The 10,000-nt window shown below is 42.2% G+C and overlaps 1 protein-coding gene across 1 annotated transcript in view; it reads right to left on the bottom strand.

Annotated features, from left to right (window-relative positions):
* The window catches only part of LOC121683217 (limbic system associated membrane protein), a 431,726-nt gene that overhangs the window by 374,284 nt on the left and 47,442 nt on the right, over window positions 1-10,000 (bottom strand). The gene's annotated exons all lie outside the window — the stretch shown is intronic.

Below are 10,000 nucleotides of genomic sequence, written 5' to 3' on the forward strand. Positions count from 1 at the left end.
ATGGATGGAGCACGACGGACAAAGGCAGGCTGGAGCCGAACTCAGGAGAAGAGCTGCCCCCACTCCACCTGAAATAAATAATACAGAGCGCCCCTGTCTGGCTACAAACCAGGCCACCTTTCACACAGGGGGATTGACGCCTTTGAGCAGAAGAGACAAATGAAGTCGTCGTCTGTCTTCCGGAGCCCAATTAAACTGAGCGGGAGGCAGGATAACTGGACGGAGACCACCACTGAGTGTTTACGGAGAACAGCGGTGTGCTAATGCAATCACACCGCCTCACTTCATTACTGTAAACATAAAAATTATGAGCCAATTGCTGTTGTTAATGTGATACTGACGTTGAATTGGTGGACATTTGTACTTTATTAAGAATAGGCCCATTGCACAATGAAGTACATGCATCTGTAAATTACGATGGTGTTTTAAGCCCCCACCGTCGACTTCAAGAGCCCTTGCCTAACCCTAGTGCCTTCCATGCAGCGCTGCCTGAAAGATGACATTGGGGGCTTAAATCACCATTGCTCAATTCTGTCATTGTACAAATATTCACTGAACATCTGTGTAGGAATACAGGCAAAGGTCAATATGACGAGAAACACAAATCAGCACTTTTCTAACCTCCAGCTCATTCTTCTTACAACACTTTGCGGTAAATCTTGGGTATTAAAGAAATTCAATAGTTTCAACCCAAAGTTTCCACTGGATCCCTAATGAAGTTGTGCACGTGCTCATGGGTATTCACGTGGAGAGCTGCTGTTTATTGTCATTTCATGGCTTAAAGAAAGTCTGACGTGTTGCCCAGAACTTAATCAGGCAAAAAATGCCATTAAGTTTTAATGTAATTGGTAAGCAAACATTGGCTGGTTTAATTAGAGCCCTTCCTTCTCTTAGGAAGCCACTGCTCAACACTCACAGCCAGGAGAGATAGGAACAAAGCATAGCAACAGCAATCAGTACGGTCCAGCTCCTAGTGATGTTTCTGTGACATTGGACAGAGGAAATGATGAGCCCACCTGTGTGGCATTTCCTGTTCATAATGGAACTATTGTGTCCTTTTATGTAGGTTCTGGTGATGGGCATGGCTGTGACTGACTTTGCACAAACTAATTTCATGTGTCAGAGTTGGGGCCCATAGGAAATATAAGTATATTGTGTTTGTATTTAACAAACATCGAACATTTTATTTTATGAATTAGTTCTCTAATAATTGAATTTGCAGCAATTTCGCTCACCAAGGTGAAATGATTGATGAACAATTAATGTGCAAACACACAATTTATGCCTCAGTGTTGAGAAAAGCCAATGGTAAAAGCTTCCCAAATACAAGAGTACAGAGAAAGGGAATATTAGTGCTAAAGTAACATGGTTTTGGTGCCCTAGATGCCAAGCTGCAATGACACATGTAGCACAGGAGGAAAGACAGTTAGACTTTTTAGCATCTACTACTGTATGTGAAAAGTGGATGTAATGCCTTCTACGGCAGCCATGGCCTACTGGGGCAGCCGTGGCCTACTGGTTAGCGCTTCGGACTTGTAACCAGAGGGATGCCGGTTCAAACCCTGACCAGTAGGCATGGCTAAAATGCTCCTGAGCAAGACACCTAACTGCTCCCCGAGCGCCGCTGTTGTTGCAGGCAGCTCACTGCGTCGGGATTAGTGTGTGCTTCACCTCACCGTGTGTTCACTGTGTGCTGAGTGTGTTTCACTAATTCAAGGATTGGGATAAATGCAGAGACCAAATTTCCCTCACGGGATCAAAAGAGTATACTTATACTCATTATCCTTTAAATCTTACTAGATTATATGTACCGGTATGTACTGTATGTATGTATGCATGTAGGCCTATGTATCAATCTATCTACAGTATCTATCTATCTATCTATCTATCTATCTATCTATCTATTTATCTGTCTATATTATAAATGGAATAGTCCTCTTGTCACACCTTGAGGACACCCCTATTTCGATGACATTGTTTATTCATCAGGCGTGAGTATTAATGTCCCTGTGTAAATTTGATTAATGGTGAGGAACGTAACTTTGGTCATTTGCTACGTGGGCATTCCTGTAGACACAGCCATCACCAGATGGGCCATATTGATAGCTCATCAACACTCCATTGGCAATAGGAGAGGCCCTAATTACAGGCTGGAACAGATAAGTGCGGAGGAGCAGGGTGTCTAAGGCACCATGGTAATTGCCGACAGATATTGAGAGGTGATGGCATAATAAATCATTTTGTGTTTCAAACGACGACGCCTAATACATCAAGTCCAAGGACCACTGCTCTCAGGCCCAGAATAGCAAACTGCCATGGAGTCTCAGATGGAATGAGCTAAATGTGTTGTCCTCAACCTTCCCACCCGCTGTGGCAAGTGAGGCTCGGGAGGAAGAGATGAAAGTAGTTCGAAACATGACGGCTAGCCCATTACGGGAGTTGATTTTTCTTTCCAAATCATGACACGAAATTATCCTCCATCTCAGTTTGGGAACTTTTTAAGCCTTAAAATGTAAATGTCCCCCTAAAATATTAGTATGATAGAGTATATATCATATATTTACTAATGACTTGATTTGCATATAGCTGCTTTCATGCCCCCTTTCATATTAGTAATTGCACTGTGTGCTGTAAAATGTTTCACTGAGCCCAGCGGATTTCCAATGTGATGATTTCCCCTTAAAAGCTCACCTTACACGCCATGCATCTGCCAAAGAGATCCAGAGATACTGTCTGCTTTCATCTCTGTTCCACCTCTCCAAGCCACGGGACAGATTCTGTTTGAGGCTGTTTGTGAGAGATTAGAGACTGAACGCAACGGAGTGAGTGAGCCATAAAAGGTACTTCATGGCACATCAGTTTCCCAAGTGAAGACGGCAGCAACATGTTCACCACTCGGGAGCCCAGATCGCCCATATCTGATGAGGCCTGGAGCAGAGCTGTTGTATGTTCTCAACGGAACCTCAATTGTCGGTTTGATGCGCGCGTCTTCTTTAGGCTATTGTGCATAAAATCCTAAATAATCATTGTGCGCTGGCTTGTGACGAACTTTAAATGTGTCTGTGGAAACTTTTCACGCGACGCCTGAAGGACGCCTGTCATCTAATCGGCTCAGGAACAGAAGAGGATATTCAAGTAGTTGTTTGAGGCATCAGTCATGGACGGATTACCAGGTGTCAAATCTAATGATTTTAATAACCATCATTCAAATGGCCTGATCAGCTTTTCTAAAATGTGCAAGGTGCAATTATCATCAAAACACATCTACTCAGCACTAATATTCCAGTTCAAGTTTACCCATATGATATGAATATTGGGAAAATAGGGTGCTCTCACCTAGGATTAAAAATGGGCAAAACCCATTATGCAAGTAGAAGTTTATTTCAGTGTGCATCGCCAGCATACACTGATGATTTACTTTGCATGGAAACATTCCACTCATACCAATTTACGTACACGGGGAAATGCAATTAATTTTCTATGCAGTGCAGATTGCATCAACTGTTTAGTAGCTAACTACCATTGAACTTTTAAGTCATAAACAGAGCAGAATTAAAAATGGATACTTTTTAGGCTTTGGATTATGTCCAAATTTCCGTCAAGGATTCCCGGGACACTGTAAGACCGGGGTACACGAAACTTGGTGGGCATGTAACCCCACATGGATAGCATGGATCCTCCTGTTTTCGTTTTGATCTGTAGCCCTCCCGCTGGACTGGACCCCCCGAAAGGTGGGTAGGGCAGACACAGTTTTCTGTGAATATCTCGAGAACCGTAGGGTTTAGGAGGACCATTTTTTTTTGGATGTTGATCTCAAAGGGCCATGTCAACCCATTCCATAACCACTCATTTCATGTATAGCGCCACCTAGGTAAACACAAAAAAGTAAAAATGAGGTGTTGTAATCGCAGGTATCTGTGACCTAACATAGTCAAAACTGCACGAAATTGGAAGTGTAGGATCATTAGTGTAGGATGACACCCTCTGAATGCACGCCAAGTTTCCTGGAATTCCGTTCATGGGGGGCCACACAATAAATTAATTTATGTTACTATACACCAACTGGCCTGTAGGTGGCCGGAGACAGTTTTCTGTGAATATCTCGAGAACCGTAGGGCCTAGGAGGTCCACCTTTTTTTTGTATGTTGGTCTTAAGGGGGCATGTCAACCTATCCCATTACCACTTATTTCATGTATAGCGCCACCTAGTTAAAAATTAAAAAGCAAAACATATCATTTCATCACAATATCTCTGGCTGACATGGTCAAAACTGCACAAAATTGAAAGTGTAGGATCATTATGACACCCTCCGAATGCATGCCAAGTTTCGTGGACTTTCGTTCATGGGGGGCCTTACAATAAAATAATTTATGCGTACATTTAGTGACCGTACACCAACAAGGATTCCCGGGACACTGAAAGACCGGGGTACACGAAACTTGGTGGGCATGTAACCCCACATGGATAGCATGGAACCATCGCTTTTCGTTTTGATCTGTAGCCCCCCCACTGGACTGGACCCCCCGAAAGGAGGGTAGGGCAGACACAGTTTTCTGTGAATATCTTGAGAACCGTAGGGCCTAGGATGACCAATTTTTTGCGTATGTTTGCCTCCAGGGGTCATGTAAACCCATTCCATATGCACACATGTGCATAAACAGATACACACGCACACACAAACATTCACAGTAATCCTACGTATGACACATACTCACACAGTAGACATATATACGCATGCATGCACATGCACACACACAGGCACATAAACAGGCAAACACACAGGCACATGCACATGCACATGCACGCACACACACCCACCCACACACATAAACATAAACATGTATATGCACACAATTCAAGAATTTCTCAGAATTATGAACCAGCAAGATGGGGGTGGGGTTGTATAAAATGTATATTACATGTGAAATCTATGAAGTAATCATGTTTTGGTACTTGTTGTCTAGCAGATACCAGTGAGAATTGAGTGTGCATAATGCAATTCAGTGAGACAGTTAGAATCATATATGCCTTTCAGCGTGACTTATTTTTGTGGAAAACATGTGCTGGACTGGGCGGCGGTCTTATTTTGTACCGCTCTGCGGTACATCTAGTTATTAGTAGTAGTAGTAGTAGTAGTATTTTATTTTTTTATACAAACATTTGCTTCATCATCTGTATGTGTCCTTCATTAGAAGCTAATGTCTGGAATTCTGTCACCATCTACGATTACTTTTGAATTTGCTAAACATATGACCAAGACTGACAGTTATGAATTCCTTATTATACATTTTGATGTGCTATGCTGGATAGAAAATTACAATCAGTATAACTGATAACCATGACACATTACACTCATTATATAACAAAACAAAAATACTCTTGAAGGCTTTGATAATCTTTAGAAAAACATTCTCCCAGAGTAGAAAATAAATGTTTATTTCAATGCATTTAATAATATCGGTCACAGATTGCATTGCCCCTGTCATACTATATGAAATCTTAGAGGAAAAGTCTGAAGCATTTGCATTTAAGAGAAGTGCCTCTCAGAATGTAAATTTAGAAACGCTCCTGTCAGGGCGGGAGAAAGTCCTGCAGCTAACAAGGTGAAACCCAAATGAAAGATGACAAGTTATGCATAAAAGAGGATGAGTTGCAAGGCTTTCATACAGCCTGACTACACAGACCCCACCCCGTCTGAGAAATGACAATTACTTTTCTGTATTCACTGGGATGTCTTCCGAGCTCCCTCCATCGGGATGGATGTGGTCCGAATCCTTGATGTGCAGCTACATGTCAGTCATAGGTTGTTTCAAAAGAAAGCTCAAAAAGAGCATTTACCCATTAAGCATTCCTATTTTGATATGTATTAGTGCTCCTTCAGAAGATCCTTTGAGATTTATATTCAAGAAGAACTATTCAAAACACCAAGAAGACAAATAATACTGTTGGAAATCCCAAAATAATCAACTGCTTTTGTTAATCTTACTTCATTCCTTAACACAATGACAACCTTAGTTTAAAAAGGACTGGGTCTAAAATCTGCCATGATATCAGAGCTCTGTGAATGCTTTCCTGAAGCTTAGCTGAACAATGTCAGAGCTTTCTTGAACAAACAATAAAATAACTTGGATTTTGGCAGTTTCTCTCATATATAGAAAGATTAACCAGCCTTTTTCTAAAAAAATGTCATATGTCACCTCTAGCATCTTTCTCATATGATATCACGTCATATCTTCTTCCAACTTGTGCTTTCACATTCATACAGTATTACGCTTTTATACTTTCTACAAGAAGGAACACTTTTTTCCAAGGGGAGGGTTGTCTTTGTGTTGGAGAACACATAGTAAGTCCTCTATGGGCTGTAATCTGTAAATGTTCAGCGTACCCCACTGAGATAATGTTATCTGCAGCATCCTCGGGGACACTCCACTCACATCAAAGAAAACACAGTGTGCATGCCTACCAAGGATGAGGCAATTTCTGCTTAATGGGATGTGTTAATCATGGAGCTTCCAGCTGGATACAACTCCAGGTTATTTTAAGTCATTTAAATGTGTGTGTGTGTGTGTGTGTGTGTGTGTGTGGCACAAGAGTTCGAGTTGTTCTCGTAAAGACAGACAATGAATTAAACCCATGCTCCCAGTCTTTTAAATGAAGTTAAGCAAACAGACTTCAGAATAACTAAGAGTAACGACAACAAGAACAAGGGACCATGTTGAATAGCTTGCATGATTTGTTACACTGCAAGTAATGTCTTTGGATGGCTGAAGCCTGGAGGGGGGAAAAGAACTGCTAATGGTTAAGTGACATGGAGTGACACTCTCCTTAGCATTCAGAGAGGGGACCCTCTGAATCTCTGTAATCAGCTGGTAAAACAGGATGGCAGTCACCTCCAGCCGACTCCCCTTTAAGGTCCAGTGGAGGCCGGCCAAGTCATTTGGCTTCACGTCCAACTGATTAGTGATTGGACTCAATTCATCTCTGCTTTTTTAATCTCTCAGATCTGGGCTTCATGGATTCCGGCATCTAAGAAGAGCTGTCCTAATCTATCACGTTTGTGTAGCTCAAATTCAAATGATAACGCATTTTAAAATGTGCATATCATAATCAATCAATGGCAATGCAGTTACAGTAGTCAAAGAATTGCATAAAAATGTTAATGCAATTCGTTTCCCTGTGAGATGGTGAATGAATGGCAGTTTGGGTTCTTGGTATAGGCCACATAGCAATAATATAGCCTGTCAAAGCCTTGGGTCATGGCTGTGTGGCTTGTGATTTGTGATTGTCATTTCTCACCTGCACTGACAGGTGATATGAATAATGTTTTGTTGCTTGTAGCACATACTACATTATTGTTTGAGAGGTAAGTTATGAGAGGCAGGACTCTTGCCATCACAATCAGCTAGCACAGTAGCACATGCAATCCAAATTCTATTAGTTGGCTTTTAGCAAGCTAATGCTGACTAAAACTGGGAAGGAATCTGTCTTTGGGTCACTCACTGCAATCACCCAAATTAGCAACAATGAATAAAGGAGAAAAAACATATGCTTCAAACTAGGCCATTTAACAAAGAACTGCAGAATTGAGTAGGGTCTTAATGTGCAGCCACCCTATGAAGCCTAGCAGTGAAGGACCACTTAAGAGATCAACGTCAAAAAAAAAAAAAAAAAACATGCTCCCAAGTCTGTACCCAAGAGAGTCCTCAAGCCTGCATGTCAGTTCTGGAGACTTTGCCAGCGTGTCATTGGAATGCATGAGGGAATCATCTGTATCTGCGTCCAGGCTGTGTCACCCAGGACCATGTCTGTGCTCACTGCACACGCGTGGCACGTGTCAGGTAGAAGAGTGTGTGTCAAGAACGGTCACACACCTCTGCACACCTGTCGTTTCACTGGACACCGTGATATGCCGCCTAGGAGGTTTGACATGGCATGCACGTACGACACCACCACCTGATAGCGTAAATGATGTGCGTCCATGCCGGTGTGTGTGTGCATGTACTCATGATATGACTTCTGCCATCCAGCATGTTAGCTCGCGCCTGAATAGCCCTGCCCTGAATAGAAGAGTCACTCACAGGTGAGCTCCACAGCAGCACTGCTAACCGCAGGAAACCACTACATCCAAGGCTTCGCGTTACCTCAGGGACTGTAGACTGCCAATGTAATTAGCTTGCCATGCTGACATTGGCATACCAAGCGGTGGGGAACTGGGTTGGGGGGCAGGGCTGGTTATAGAGCAACTCAGCAGTGTTCTGGACCTAATTGTGGGGCTCTATTGAGTACATTAGATGCCTGTGTATCCATTTCACTGCAGTGATTCACAGGTTAGAGGGCTTTTTAAAAAAAAAAAAATATTTGCTACTTGACCGCAGTTTGATATCAGTTCAGAAAGGTAACCGAGAAACCCTCAAGATACTACATGGGGCACTGGTGTGAATATCTAGGCTTGGATTCATCAGGTTCTGCCTGGAATGATCTGTCTTGGCAAGTAGACTATAGGCACAATAAAGCTGTACAGCTGTACTGTAGAGTGGGTCGAGAAACAAGGAAACTTTTCTAAGTGTTCTGGAATTAAAGAGACTAGCACTCAAGAGGTGTGTTCTAGTTTGTTTTTTACAAGATAGATAGTACTCCCGGCAATCTCCAGGCAGCATAGCACATAGTAACTGAATGGCAGTGGGCGAGATACCCCATGTCAAAATCACACAAACACACACACAAATAAAAGACACACACACACACACACACACACATATACACACATACACATACACACACACAAAGTCCAATACAATGAGGAAAGAAAGAAAAATGTGATATGTGATGATGATGGGATGTGTGCTGTTGATTCTATACTGCTGTTCACACCACCCCAGACAGTCATCTACATTTGATGATCTCCACATAAGCCTTCCACCCATCTGAAGATCATCTCTTGTCATCTGGGAGTCTGTTATGAATAAAACAGACTCACCATGGTCTCAAAATGTGGTCTCAATTTCTGTGTGTGTGTGTGTGTGTGTGTGTGTGTGTGTGTGTACTGTATGTGTGTGTGTGTGTGTGTTTGTCTGACAGAGTATGTGTGAGTGCGAGTGTGAGACAGCAGGTCCACCGAACACTGTGTGCTGCATATTACACAGCCGTGCTGTCACTTTCCTTCTGCTTAAATCATGGTGCTACATTAGGGCCATCCAACATGCACGGGAGGTGACCAGTGTTGTGGCTGAATCTACCTAAGTGCTGCTGAGACCGATGCCGGGCCCAGCACAGCACATGCCCATTCCATTCCCCCTCAAGGCCAATGAAGAGGAAGAAAAGAGGGGAGAGAGAGAGAGAGAGAGAGACCCTATTATCCAACTCATTTAAACTATGTCCTAAAAGCTAACTATAAGCGGTGTACTATCAGCGGCCTCAGTGCATTAGTCTGGAGGAGAGCTGTGGGGCAGAGTGCCCTGGTGGGGTGATGTAACTCCTCAAACAGTCCAAATAATAAAACAGCATAAAAGTGTTATTTTGAACCTGTACTCCGCAAGGAAACATTCAAATAGGCACTTTTAATTAGGCTGCACTGAGAGTGCCATGCATTCACACTGCTTTCCTCCCTCTGTTCTTTTACTGTAGGACTGTAACTTCCTAACTCTAGTCCATTACACTGTCCAGTGAGCTGGTTTAGTGCAAATGCTTCGGTGAAGGCACAAATTAGTAAAGAAAACAAACAATCACACACAAAAAATAAACCAACAAAGAAATAAATAAATGAGTAAGTAAGTAAATAAATAAATAAATCAGCAATTCTTCCATGTTGTCTTGATGAAAAATATGGTAAAAGCCCTCAGGATATTTAAGTCTCTGCCTTTGATATGAGCTCTGTTTCTTTTGTTCTTTTTGCTTATTTCTTTATTTAACTAAATAATTAATGTATACTGTGAAAAAGCTATTAACTCTGTTTTTTAATGACTGAAAGCACATTCTGCTGTTACCAAGCTGCACTGATTC

The sequence above is a fragment of the Alosa sapidissima genome, chromosome 15 (assembly GCF_018492685.1).
Source record: "Alosa sapidissima isolate fAloSap1 chromosome 15, fAloSap1.pri, whole genome shotgun sequence".
Lineage (NCBI taxonomy): Eukaryota > Metazoa > Chordata > Actinopteri > Clupeiformes > Clupeidae > Alosa > Alosa sapidissima.